The 323-nt window shown below is 35.3% G+C and overlaps 1 protein-coding gene across 3 annotated transcripts in view; it reads right to left on the reverse strand.

Annotated features, from left to right (window-relative positions):
* Positions 1-323, reverse strand: part of LOC107671698 (tyrosine-protein kinase JAK1-like) — a 24,048-nt gene that overhangs the window by 14,528 nt on the left and 9,197 nt on the right. The window lies entirely within an intron of this gene.

Genomic DNA, 323 nt, shown 5'->3' on the forward strand with positions numbered 1-323 from the left:
AAAAGACGATATCTCCGTTTGCATTGATCTTTCAGCTTCGTAACTTTGCAGATATTGTTTATGCTCAAACAGCAACATAACACACTAACTAACGTTAAAAATGTGAAATCGCAATGAACCACCCCTTTAAACTAGAACACAATAATTGATCTAAGCTGGTTGACCATCTTGGACCTGGTCTAACCAGCTTCAAGTCTGCAAAACATTTTCTTAATCAGTATTTTTGTTCTTTTTTAGTAAAAACATCCAAACATCCTTTAAAGGGGTCATATGATGCGATTTCAATTTTTCCTTTCTCTTTGGAGTGTTACAAGCTCTTGGTG

This window comes from Sinocyclocheilus anshuiensis, unplaced genomic scaffold, assembly GCF_001515605.1.
Source record: "Sinocyclocheilus anshuiensis isolate Anshui unplaced genomic scaffold, SAMN03320099.WGS_v1.1 scaffold524, whole genome shotgun sequence".
NCBI classification, from domain to species: domain Eukaryota; kingdom Metazoa; phylum Chordata; class Actinopteri; order Cypriniformes; family Cyprinidae; genus Sinocyclocheilus; species Sinocyclocheilus anshuiensis.